The sequence below is a fragment of the Pezoporus wallicus genome, unplaced genomic scaffold (genome assembly GCF_028554395.1).
Source record: "Pezoporus wallicus isolate ANWC-B61680 ecotype Strahan unplaced genomic scaffold, APGP_CSIRO_Pwel_v1 contig_2908, whole genome shotgun sequence".
Classification (NCBI taxonomy): Eukaryota; Metazoa; Chordata; class Aves; order Psittaciformes; family Psittacidae; genus Pezoporus; species Pezoporus wallicus.
The window spans coordinates 7,698,852-7,711,362 of NW_026642179.1; the positions used below are offsets into that span (position 1 = coordinate 7,698,852).

At 42.7% G+C, this 12,511-nt stretch overlaps 1 protein-coding gene across 2 annotated transcripts in view; it reads left to right on the forward strand.

Annotated features, from left to right (window-relative positions):
• The first annotated feature begins 553 nt into the window (after window positions 1–553).
• CHRM2 (cholinergic receptor muscarinic 2) overlaps window positions 554–12,511 on the forward strand; it is a 90,564-nt gene continuing 78,606 nt past the window's right edge. For both annotated transcript variants that reach the window (XR_008974751.1, XM_057428096.1), the window contains exons 1-2: window positions 554–649; window positions 938–1,089. The gene's annotated coding sequence lies outside the window, so the exon portion shown is untranslated. The remainder of the gene's footprint in view (window positions 650–937; window positions 1,090–12,511) is intronic.

The following is a 12,511-nucleotide window of genomic DNA, read 5'->3' on the forward strand; positions in this document are numbered from 1 at the left end:
TCTTCTTCTCCTCCTGTACATTGCTTTAGACTTACAGCTATCATGGAATTGTGAGAAGTAACCAGAAATAGAGGAGAGTGGTGTGGGGAAAGATGGGGAAGAGGTAATTGAAAAAAAAAAATAATCGGTTCTGATGTGCAAATTGTAGATAAAGACTTCTGATGAGGAAGAAAGGAGTGTCTAATGAAGAAGAGGGGAGAGTGTTTTGAGAGATAACAAGAACCAGTAATTTCTATTCAGCAAAGCCACCAAATCAGAAAGCAGTGCTGATCTCATTGGAGGAGAACCTTCAACAGCAACTAATCCTGTCATATTGAAAGAAAATTGTAAATATTCTCCGCAGAAATTGCCTTCCCATTGCAGCTAATCGAGCCCACTTCGCACTCGCACACCCCCACGCACCTCTTACTCCCAGCCCCACCGGTGGGCAGCAAGTGGACCCACAGCCACAGCACCCCAGCAAAGGCATTCACCTGAGATGCCGACCTAGGCTTCCCGTTCCCCAGACCCTTCCCTCCTCTCTGAAAGTGGCAGCTTGCCCTCCTTGCGCTGGGGGAAGTATGAATTATTAGCAGCTCTCTTAACGAGTTCCAGCTTATGGTTGGTTTTGGGTTTGTTTTCTCCAGTCCTGTGCAAACCGTTAAGCCAGGTTTGACAGTTCTATTGCTCTACGTTATTTATTGATTTCTTTTTGAAACCTCAGCTTGCCTGAACCGAAGCAGGGACTCCCCAGGGCCGATCAGGGTGTGAGTGTGTGTGCGCGTGTGTGTGCCGGTGCATGTGGGAGGGAGTGAGAGAGCAAAGGAGAGACAAAAACTCCGTCAGCCGAGGCAATGTTGCCTCTCATTTAAAGCTTCCAAACTGTTTCCCCCCATTATCACGGTACCAAGTAATCTGTCTTTCCCCCCACCCCAACCCCCCTCCCTCCTCTCGGAAGATATGGAAGAGAAAGATAAAGCGGCCGCCCCGGGGCTCTGATGCGCGCAGCCCGCCCGCCTCTGCCGCCAGAGCCGGCGCGAAGCTGCAGCCGCCGCTCGCAGCAGCCGCTCGCAGCGGGATGGGATGCAACTTCTGCTAACTGGATCGCAGGTAGGAAAGCTTTGGCTTTTACTGACTTTTTCTCTCCTGTTTTGAATTTCCTTTTTCTGCCTTTTTTATTTTTGTCTTACCCACACACTCCCCCCCCACCCCCCCGCCGCTTTTCTTTCTCGTCCTCTACCCTCCGCCCCTTCCTTGCTTCACATAGGATTTCATCCGCTGCTGTCATAGGAAAGCTCCCGCCAAGAAAATCATGTCCAAGAAACGAGCTTACGTTTTACTTCCTGCTAGAACGAGCAGGACAAAACATAGGGAAACTTTTCCTGAAAGAGTCCGTGGAGGTGCAGGTCACCGAGGAAAGGCAGCGAGAAGAGAGAAGGCAAAGGGATTGTCCCCAGCCTTTCTCTGTTGAATTACAACTGCGATATTCATCCCAGAATCTAGTCTAGCATGGTACAGTAGAGAAGGAGAGAAGCAGTAGCTCGAATTAGAGAAATCCTCGCATATTCTAAGCGCTGTCCACATGTTTTTTATATAAATGCTGCGTTCCGGCACAGGGACATCTCCCGGACTATCCTTTTTTAATCCCGCTGTGACACGTTTGTTGATGACTCCTGCAAAATGTCATCGGGAGCGGTGAGCACAACTGTCCCCGGGGATCGGATTCTGCCCGCGGAGCAGGGGGACCGGGGTATAAGGGGAGGAGGCTTCCGATGTGTCAGTGCGGTCCCTCGCCCCTCAGCATCTCTCTTGTGAAGCATGCACCTGTCCGGGGTCAGTGCTCTTCTCCGCTGCCTCAGGTCCCATGTCCTACCTCGCGGAGGGGGAGCGATGCAGGAGGCGGGGAAGGGATGGGGTTTCCCTGGCCCATTTCCGACCCGCTTCCTTATGCCTGTGGTCCTGTCCCCTGCGCGTCCAGGGAGCCGGGTGCGGAGGGGTAAGGTGCTCCAGGGCCGGGTCCGGCTCGCCCCGAGTGAGCCCTCGGCAGGGCTGAGCCGATCCCTGCCGTGACTCCGGGCTCCTTTTCTTTTCTCTCGTGCTGCCGCCACGGGGTGCTTGCGGCCAGAGGGAGCGAGCTGCTGTATGCTGTGGGAGAAAGCTGCCTCCCAGAAACAGCTCTGGGGCATGGAGGTGCTGGTGCTCCCCGGAGCCCAGACGTTTCGGAGGCTTTGGAGGGGCAAGGGTCTTTCCGGGGTGCTTATTCTTGTGTAAAAGTAGCGCCCGGCCATTTGTCCGGCTAGAGCCACTCTTGCTTTCACTCTCCTCCATCGGTGTGCACCCGCCGCCGGGCTCGTCCCTTCCTCTCAGCTGGCCAGATGCCAGGGTGATGGGAGAGCTGGCAGGCTGGAAGCGGCAAGGCTTTCACGGCTTCCCCCCTTCACACGTCCCTCTGCCGGCAGCTGGTGCTGCCGTGGGGGAGGCTTTGCCTTCCCAGAGTGGTTCCCATGCCAGCTTTGGGGAGAGGCTGTCGGGACTTGCAACTCGTTCCCTCTGGCCTAGGGGTGAGTCTTTACCCTTTCACTGGGGAAAGGACAAGATAAACTTCCTCCATCCCCTGTAAGATTGCTTTTTCTTTCTATTTTCATGTCCCAAAGTTCCCTTAGGGCAAGACGAGGCAGCTTCCTTTTCAACTAGAAGGGGACTCTGGGGATAGGATAATTCTCAGTGCAAATCTAGCCAGAATAGTATCTATCTCTCCCCATTTTTACGTGTCAGCTAGTGTGGTTGCACACATTGGCTTGTCCCTATCCCTTAAGGAATATCTTCTTTTGGCAAAAGGGAAAAAGTCAAGGGCAAAAACCAGAAGAAGAGCCAACCTATGCTTGACAGCCTGCTCCTTCAGTTTGGGGGGGGGGGGGGGGGGGGGGGGGGGGGGCTGGGAAACACCCAAAAAAAAACCTAAAAAACCTCCCTCCCTCAAAAAAAAAAGAAAAAAGAAAAAAGGCTGAAAATGAGGAAGGTAATACAGGATAATAATACAGGAGATCAGAAGTACGCTCACTACCTGCTTTTATGGTATTGCATTGCCTGCAATCACAGCCTCTGTCTAAATACATACCAGCCTCGATCATACAGTTTACGACACCAGCCGCTCTTGGTGACTCATCTATAAACTGCGTTAAGCTACACAGAGTATGCTCCCTCTCTCCTTCAGGCTCTTTATAACTTTTGTCAAACTTCCCTTCTGAAGGACCCTGGGGCTGCAAAAGCAGTGCTGTTCGCTTTTGCATCAGGAGAGTGAGAAGTTCTATCAGCTCATTCACCTGATGAGTATGTGCCCCACTAAGCTGCCCTCTCTGTCCCTTCCTGCAGCACTCCATGATCTCTGCATTGCAGTCCGCTCAGGAAGGGGGCTTAATACTTAAGAAGAGAGGTCTAGGAAGTCCCCAAGTTGCTTTGGATCACGGACAAAATAATAAAAAGGAGAGGTCATGTTCTTCTCCCATCCAAAATTAAGATTTTAAGTAATACTCTCTACTCAAAAGTTTGTAACTCTGCATCTGGGCAGAACTTGGGGAGATCGGGACCATGTGTGATCAGGAGTGTCCTGAGGAGGTGGAAGGAGTGGCAGCTGTGCAGAGCTGTGCCATCACCCAAGAGAGAGACCAAGACACAGGGAAAAACCAAGGACATCAATGAAATATAGCATCTGTGAACAAAAGCATGGTTTGTTTTGGTTTTTTTTGTTTTTTTTTTTTGCTGTTTCTTTTTTTTTTTTTTTTTGCCTGCATGTTCAGTCTCATGCCCCACTATCATTTTGGTTGTCATCTCTGGGCTGACTCCCTTTGTGTGTTTCATGGCTCTCAATTGCACTAAGTGCTTAGATGTTTCAGCCTGTTGGGTGTCTAATTCAATAATCTTTTGAGGACATCTATTATGAAATCTCCCACTGTTGTTGATACAGTCCCAGGCAGTTACTCTGCCCTACTTTACTCCTGTAACCAACTCACCTGTTCACCCAGACTTCTCCGTTAATATCATGGCCCATGTGCAAAAGACTTATTTTCTGGTTCCGTTTTCATAGCAGTGGAGCATGGGGAAACAAAGACAAACTAGTAATCATGAAGCCGATTCTCTTTCTGTGAAATCAAGACCTCTTTGAAAGTTGAGTTCAGTTTAGGGGAAAGTGAGGATGCACAGAGAGATGGATTTCCAGCCCAAAGCCCAATTCTCTGAGCCCTCTAGTGCTAGAGGGAGGGTGAAGGAAAGCATCCCCAAGCACAGGAGTTGTGAGGCTTCCTAGCACATTATGGGGGAAGGAGAGGAACAAGTGGTGTGAGTTAAGGACATTCCTTCCAGTGTCTGTTTCCAGCCAGATCTTCCTTCTTCTAAATCCCAAGCTGCAAAAACTAAAAGGCAGATGGGACTCAACTGGTCCGGGTTTGGTCACCCAGAGATTAATGCTGGGGTGGGTTAAATTGTGGAGAAAGCGGTAAGAAGAAATAAGAGCTGGGAAGCCCAATCTTTATCTAGCCATTTATTCACAAATTTTGGATCTCTCTAGCTTTGAGCTTCACAGCTTGCAGCAACCTACAGGTAATTCTCAGATTTGAAGGCATGGAAGAGGATTACTTACTTGTGGAACCACTGCCCTGACCTTCTGTGGGCCCTTTGGGTGCATAGACAATGGCAATCAGGGTAAGAAAAACTGAAAGGGCTTAGATCCAGCTCATATGAATGACAGGGATAACTTTTTCACAAATGCTTGTAGCCTTAAATCTTAAAAAACTTAAATTGTATGATAGCTTTTCAAGCCCTGTTAAATTTGAGCCTGGTTTCCCATCTCAAAGAACCAGGCTGCACAAAGGCTCAAGCACTGAGAACGGCTGTAACTAAATGAGACAATTAGCACATCCCACACACCACCCTAGCCATCTTTTCCAGTTCTTATAGTTTGGAAAAGGTAGCTTTATGTTTGCCAGGGTCTCCACAGCTTTTCTTGGGTCAGAGATGCCCTAAAGATGCAGACTTGCCTACTTCATATCCTCGTCCCACCAGCTGAACACCAGCTGCCTGTGCCTAGCAGATTGTATTGTCTAGCCCTCCACACCAGGTTGAGTAGGGATCTCTTGCTGACTTATCCCACTGCCTTCCCACATCTCCCTGATGCAAGTGGGCAGAATTAAAAGATAAGGCCATCCCTGTAGTTGTATTAAAGCACTGCATCCCTTTCCTATGGGCCTTGAGCTTGTTTCTATGTAAAAATGTTTTAGGCTGTGGAGCTGCCAGGCATTTTGAGCTATCTGTCCTACCCTTAAAGTTGTATTATTTCCTATATTCAATACCATCTGTTCCCTGCAGAAAAGGACACATATCAGCAGGTGTTCCAAAAAGACATCTCTCATATAATGTAAGTTTAAGTCCCAGGAGGATGGAACAGGGTGAAATAAATTTCATCTTATTTTCATTGAGCACTTCCTAAAGAATGCTTGCAAATGGGAGTAAGATATACAATGGGATTTCAGTAGTCTATGGGCTTCTGTATTCATTTTTAAGAATATGATAAGGATAAAATGAAACAGACAGTAATTTAGGGCCAGCTGCTTTACTGAGAGCCTTCTGTCTGTTTTCTTTTGGATAAAATGATTCTCTGATTTCTGTCTTTCCAGTATCTCTTTTGACTCTCATGGGCTGGATTCTGATCTTAATTACATTCTTTAAAATCAGGAGTGACTCTGTTGATTTTAATTACTTCTGGTTTATTCTCGTATTCTGGTTTATTGAGCTCAGAATTTCACTTTCACAAAAACATATTAAATGTTGTAATTAGAATACGCCAGTGTTTTGACAACCATTCATGGAACAGCTCTGTTTCACCAGTCTCTGCTGAAAGGGAAAAGCAATGTGATGATCGGCATTGGGAATAGTATGGGGCACCTCTGACAGTGGTGAAAATAAAGATCTCTATAAGCTGCCACAGCACAAATAGGTGAAAAATTCTGTAAACCAACATCTCTTAGGGTTTTCCTCAAGCTCTGAGTAAACAGTGGAAGGCGTTGGGCTCTTTTTAGGTTTTTGTTCTTTTTTTTTTTTGAGAAAGAAATTAAATAAGACAAAAAATATCTTCATAGATCTTTCTTCTGAGTCATTGTGAAAATTTGTGTTGGGAACCAAGGAGATAAAATAAACCTAGTAATATAAATGAATTCTCTTGCTTAGTAATTTCTCTGGATCAGAATCTTCAGGTAGTCTGAATATGTAAGCTCTTTTAATTTCAGTGGAAATAGGACGATCCTTAAACTTTGGAGATTAGGCCCTTCATTTTTATGATCTATTCCAGCATGTGAGAAATAAAAAATAGCAAAATCTGTCCATGGAAAACAGTAAGTTTTTGGTACAGCCCACAGGATTTCCAGAAGTTCCTGCTTTCTCCTGGTATTGCAATGAATTACTGATGCCTATTTTATGCTTATTTATCTCATATTTAGTCAATTAGAAAGCAGAGTAGTGGTCATATATCGAAAATTATTCACACATTTTTTCATGAATAATGGAAACAAGCTCATTCCACTATGATTTCTAAGGTCATTTATTGCAAGCTGGTGGCCGATGATTTATTAATGAAAATATTCATACATCTCTAGAGTTTCATGAACGTTAGCATGAATAATTAATAAAAATTTTGTTATTTGTTATCATTATTCATTATTTTCCTATTCAAAAGACATCAGTCATCCAGTTAAAATACATTAAAAGATAATGATAGCAGCATTGGACCAGGCAGGTGTTTTGTCTTGTCCAATATAGCATCTCTATCAATGTCCCTTACCACACACTTCAGAGGCAGGTGTTGGGAATGCTGCCCTAGATATATGCACTGCCCTCAAGTAAAATGTTTTAATACTGACTGGCCTGTGTTTTCTCACTGCCCAGAGACCATTTCAAATGAAAACAGATATCTGCCTTCCTCACCAAATGGAAACCTCTGGCAATTCTAGACAAACTGCAGATGTACTCACTGGCCAGATAAGCAACTGATCTGGTTTTGACTCCTAGTAAATTCACTACCTTAGTGACAGCAGTGAGTTCAGTAGGTTAATTACATATTTTCTTGGGAAAATCGCACTCCAGTCAACCTTTGATCTATTTAAATTAGTTGTCTTTCAATGTTATTGCTACGTCTCTGTTATATGGTGTGAAAAGGCTAACAGGAACACCCAGTTCGTTATATAGGTGCCATTCATTTGCTCAACTCATTTACTTTTCTTTTCTCAGTTAGGATCCCAGGGTTGCCACTCACTTTGCATGACTTAAAATCTGCTAATTCTGCTATCGCCTTTTTCGATGATGTATTGACCAATGCTTTCCAGGTGGGGACTATTGGCTTGTACTGGTTTATACAATAAAACTGTTTTCATTTTAACGCCGTGTACTCCTTCTATCCATTAATGGAAATTTTGTTTTGTCTGTTGGGTTTGCGTGGTTTTTTTGACCATTGCTGTAACTGAGCAGAATTTGCAACTGAGTTGTCCACGATGATGCAAATATCCTTCCTTGAGTGGTCACAGCTGGCTTAGAATTCAGGAAGGTTTCTAATAGTTTCACTCCACCTGTGATGATTCTGCATCAGCCAACACTTACTTCCATTTGCCATTTGAATGCTAGGTTCACCCAGCTTACTTATACGATGAAATACTTCAATTCTTATTCCTCTTTTCTAACAGCAATAATTTCAGTAAAGAAGTTATACATGGTATAGAATCTTAGGCAACACAACTGTTAAACTCTTACAGTGAAAAATGATCATTCATGTGTAGTTTCTGCTTTCTTTCTCCTAAAGTGTTTCCAACTTGTAATAATAAGGTACTTATTTTACAAAGATTTATATTTTTCAAAGGAAATTTGTCAAACAATTTAAGAAGACACATAAATAATTGTACATATACACACACTTATCAGATTGTTTTTCTTGGTCTATTAGCTTGATGCTTCAAAGAAATTATAGAAGAGACAATTTTCTTTTTTTAAGGAAACTGATTATTTTTTCCCTACTGTATGTAGTTCTATTTTTTGTTAGTTTCAATCAATTTACGTGGAAGTGAAATAAAACTTTTCAATATATAACACCTAAGATCAGTCTAGTGCCTGTCCTAAAGATAGGTATGCTTGCTGTTCCCCTGCAGTCCTTCTGTAGTGTATCTGACTTCAACAACAGCTTGCGTATTTTTGCTATCAGTGCAGCCACTTCATTTTCAAATGCTTTCCAAACCCTTGCATATATAACCATAAGGTCCTTGTGATATGCTGCTGCTTAGTTTATCTGTTTGTTCCAGTGTTTCCACTTCCAATGTTTCACATTCCGATAGCTCATGTCCTTTCTTGTCTTGAAAAGAATAGGTGTAGCATAGACATTGGCATAGCATCATTTGCAGGGAAGATTTACCCAAATGAATCATTTTAAACCTCTGCAAATTCCTTTTACTCATTAATTATTCCCATTATCCCCTTGGATATGCAGTAGATCCCATTGGTTCCCTCCTAAACTGAGTGAAATTAAGGCCTTTCAGAAAAGTCCTGCAGCTACCTTTTCTGTCCCCCGCCCCCAGTGTCACTTAACTCATCCTTGGCCCTCTTTATGTATGGTTGACATTTTGCTTGTGTTTTATTCTAATTTCACTCTCTTAGCTAGGGCCTTCACTAGAGCTGAAGTGTCATTTCCTGAAAGCTGGTTGCTTGGCTCAAACAACCCCTTGGACCTTAACATTTCAGAATATCTTTTTTTTTCCTACCTTGTTTTTCAGTTTGCTTTCTGCATGACTTCACTGAACCAGAAACTGTTGTTTTGAATCTATGGATTTTACTTTCCCTTTATTTTTTATTCTTTGCTTTTCTTTTCTTTTTTTCTTTTTTTTTTTCTACCTCCACTACTTTTAAAGCAGTTCAATAACTGTTATCAGTTATTAATCTCACACTCTTAACGTAGTAATAAGTTCATTACTATTCAGTGGTTTGTCTGTATGATTTCTTCAGTTACTTAAGACCAAGTTAAGGACACATACTGCTCCATCCTCCAGTTGTTCTAGAAATCACTCTTCTTAGTCCGCATGTACCAGTCAACTTACCAAGGTACAGGTGGGTGAAGTCATCCATGATTACCATTTTATTAGGCTTAAATGCCTCTTTGATCTCTCTCCGTAGAACACATTGAATATCCCAGACATTTCCAGGACTAAGCATGATAATGCTTTGTGCAAGCATTAGGATTTAATCAAAGAAGGATATTTTTATACCTAGCACACTGGACCAAGACCAAGATGATCACAGATAAGCTCCTGACCATGCCACCAACCTTCTGCCTGATCTTTGACTCATTCCTGCAGCCTGACACAAAGCCTGGTGAGGTCAGAGACAAACTCTTGTTACCCTCCAGGTATGCTCAGGTTTGGCAGCCTGAGGTGGAGAGTGTAACTCTCCCTCATTTCATGACAGTTTTGTGAGGATTCATTGGCTGCATTTTGCCCAGTATTGAGGTTCAGCTGTGGTGTTGCCATGTGAAAACAGGACCAGACAAACTCCATCCACAGGGACTTTCTTTGCACTGGGGTGTTGGAAAATGGAGTCTTTAGGAGCTGATTATCAGGAAAGATTCTGTTCAGAACTGAGGGTAAACTAAAATGTTCGCCATCTCTCAAAAAAAAACCCAAACTGAAGCTCCTAACTGCTCCAGATCTTGGTGAGGTATAAGAGAAAATAAATGGTCAACAAGGCCAGTTTTACATGTAATAAAGCAGATCTCATAATCAGGAATATTTGAAAAAGTGAAAAGAGAGAGAAATAAACTAAAGCTAATATTTAATGACTGGATCTACATCTGGGCCTTTACTCAGTTCTGTGTGTTTTCAGCTTAGCCAATGTTAAGCAGAGGTAAACTTGCCAATGTTAAGCAGAGGTAAACTTACCAAAGTAGGGTTCACAATGCCATGGCGTTGCTCAGATCATACACTTCATCAGAACTGTTTTCAAAAATTATAAGGACTTGCTTATGTTCCAGCTCCCTGCTGCTCCAGTACTAATTTCTCATCTAAAACAGATTCAGTGGAATTTGAGAGCGGAGCACATGGATGGAGCAATGTCCGTGTGTGGACAGAGAGGGTACACTTTTTTCCTCCACCACTACCTAGTGTTCTTGAAGACTATTATTGTTACTAGTCTTGAGGACTATTACATGTCTATGTATGCATTATTGCTATTATGGTAGATTAAGTGTAGTACTTTACACATCAATTGATACCAAGGCCAGATGATGTATTAAAAATGGTTGTCTCTGAGACTTACTTTCCTATGTGTCCAGCAGCATTCTGCCATGGTGGGAAATTCAGTTCACTCCATTTCATACGTAATATTGCATGGCAGCAAATTAATATATGTGTGGAAAATTAAGGCAGATGAGGGCTAGTTGTGGGAAACTTCGTGAAGGACTTAATATGGAAAAGTATGCAGACAATTTTTTCCTCACTGAACTTCAGAACTGTTGCTCAACATGAATGTTGGGGGAAGACTGGCTTTTAGGGAAGGAAAACTAGCCAGAGGGTTGTCTTCTCTGCTGTTGCTTTTCCATGACGAGGCTAAGCTGCAAATTGATATGATCCACTACTGGCATCTTTCACCCGCACTAATTTCACTTTTCTAGCAGTGTATTCTCAGCTGATGAAAGCTGTCAGAACATGAGTGACATGAAAGGAGAGGCTACTATCACTAAACAAGATGCTATATTTAACCTGGCAATGTCATGCCTTCTCAGGTCTGACCTTGAGTCCTAGCAATGAGGGTATAAGCAGGGCAAATTGGTTGTAAAGTTTCTACCTTTAGCCAAACATAGAAGGTTCTTAAATATAAGGAAAAGCAGAGAATAAGGAAGGTAATACAAGTTGCCCTTCTGCTTTTGACATTTGTGATAGCCAGCACACTCACCAACCACTAGAAGGAAAGAATACATGAAGGGGGTCACTGTTAAATTCTCATTAAAAATGTCTGTTTGATGTTTGCAAGTCATTTTCACAATCTTCTCCACTGGGAGTGAACATAGGGCTCTTTACTGAAAGGTTTCTATACCAGAAGCAGTTCCCTGCAAGGAATATCCTACTGTTATTAATCATTTTGTGATGTGATTCAGTAAAGGGAAAAAAAACAAGAGTATACTACTGGAAATAAGTAAGGAAAGAGAAAGAAGGTGAAGAAAACAATTTTGTCCATTTTGTCTGAGAAAAGCTTGTAACTATCTCTCTCCCTTTCTTTAGCAGAAAAAGTGAGACTATATCTCCTACTATGAAGTATAGGGGAATGCAAAATACCTGGTTTTAAAAACCCCAGATAACTCAAGTATTGCCATTCTTTCAAATGACTAATCTGACAATGTTCTACATTATTGTTTTTAATGCCTCTTAAAAATCAAAGTGGGGTGTGGAAATGACACATAATTAAAAGGATGAGGAGTAATTTTCTTTTTACTTTTTTGGAAAATAGTGACAAGGGCTGTATTCCTGGTTTCAAAACAGGTTGTTGAAATGGCCTCGGACAAACTCAGTAAACTCCTGTACCTCAGCTCTTAACATGGAAAATGTATAAGATAACATGTGCATTCTCACATGATTTGTCTGCCCTTGCTCTGTAGATTTTAAAGTGTTTGCGAACACTCCTGTAACAGCCTGCACAGAGGAAGTTTAACTAAATTTTGGACATCCATAGAAAGAAATGAATGACGTATCTTTCAAACATTTGGTTGCTTTTTGTTCCATATGAAAATTAGCTTATAGCATGGACCTGATATTTCTCTTTCACCCCTGGGTGTTGCTGATACAGACAGCTATGCATGGGATGTCTCTCAGCAGCATCTATCTGGAGCAGGTCTATGATAGATCTCCTTAAACCCTCAGCAGTTCTACCCATCCATGCTAGCACTGCAAGGGAAGAGAGGAACCTAGAAAGTTACGCAAGAAGGTGACAAAGATGGTGAGAATTACCTGCCTTCCAGAGAGCAGACCTCAATAGACTAGGACACATAATCCCAGAAATGATATGACTAATGAGGAATACATGTGGTCTAAGCAACCTTGAAGAGACAGAGAAGGTGAACAGGGTTTGTTTGTGTTTTTCCACAACCACAGACCCAGAGCTCTCAGGTGGATAATAACAGACAGAACTTTTTAAAGAAACACTGCACAGTTGAGCTGTGGCACTCAGTGTCCCAGGATGTGTTTTTGATTCCAAATTGTAATGAGTAAAAATGATCAAATTAGACAGAATACAGAAAAAAACCCAAAACCCAAACCCAAACAAAACCCCCACATGAAACAATCGAGCAAAACCAAACAAACTTACCTGAAGTTTTCGATGTGAATAAAGTCACAGGGAGTTCCCTACACCACTAACTGTTTTAGCCTATGAAATGTATGCTGGTGTAGAATCACTTTTTGCCCATTGCCTTTGCTCTTTTTTACTGGCTGCTTTTGAGACAGGACAGCAAGTGATCTGG